The sequence below is a fragment of the Sinocyclocheilus anshuiensis genome, unplaced genomic scaffold (genome assembly GCF_001515605.1).
Source record: "Sinocyclocheilus anshuiensis isolate Anshui unplaced genomic scaffold, SAMN03320099.WGS_v1.1 C31797697, whole genome shotgun sequence".
In the NCBI taxonomy this organism is placed as follows: Eukaryota; Metazoa; Chordata; class Actinopteri; order Cypriniformes; family Cyprinidae; genus Sinocyclocheilus; species Sinocyclocheilus anshuiensis.
Window position 1 is genome coordinate 1 of NW_015604584.1, and position 512 is coordinate 512.

General features: G+C 35.4%; 1 long non-coding RNA gene across 1 annotated transcript; it reads right to left on the reverse strand.

The window, feature by feature from the left end:
• Position 1: 1 nt before the first annotated feature.
• Positions 2 to 511, reverse strand: LOC107682183 (uncharacterized). The gene is made up of 3 exons (XR_001633399.1): positions 435 to 511; positions 240 to 352; positions 2 to 34 (listed from the first exon to the last, which is right to left on the reverse strand). It is a non-coding gene; the product is annotated as an uncharacterized LOC107682183 (long non-coding RNA).
• Between the last annotated feature and the right edge of the window lies 1 nt (position 512).

Consider the following 512-nt stretch of genomic DNA (forward strand, 5'->3'; position numbering starts at 1 on the left):
CTTAAAAGCTTCCTTGGTGTAATAGTTGGATTTCCTGAAAATTATGAAAAATTTCAGAAGTTATTTATTTCTTTATTTTATTTCTTTATTTTTTTTTTTACATGTGATCTGATCTGTATATTTCCAGGTATTAAATTAGATTTTTAATCCCACATTTTTAGTGTGGTCTCAGACTTTTGGACCCCATCAAATGATGTCCTATTAAGCTGTTAACCTCTAGTACATAGTAAAAATGTTACCAGTAAATATGCGCAGGAGCTGTGTGGCACTGTGCAGAACTTCATGTTCAGACAGAGTTTCCATGTACTCAGACTCCCGTCCTGCGATCCATCCACAGAGCACATGCCCATATCTGCACAACAACAGAAAATAAATGTCATATTTATTATGGCATAAATTGCAGTAGTTGAAGCAAAATTAAAGACTATGTTTACCTCTCTGTGGGCTTCAGCACAGTGAACCCAACTAACTTTCTGATCCAGGAGTTCTTTACATCAGAAACAACATCAGCA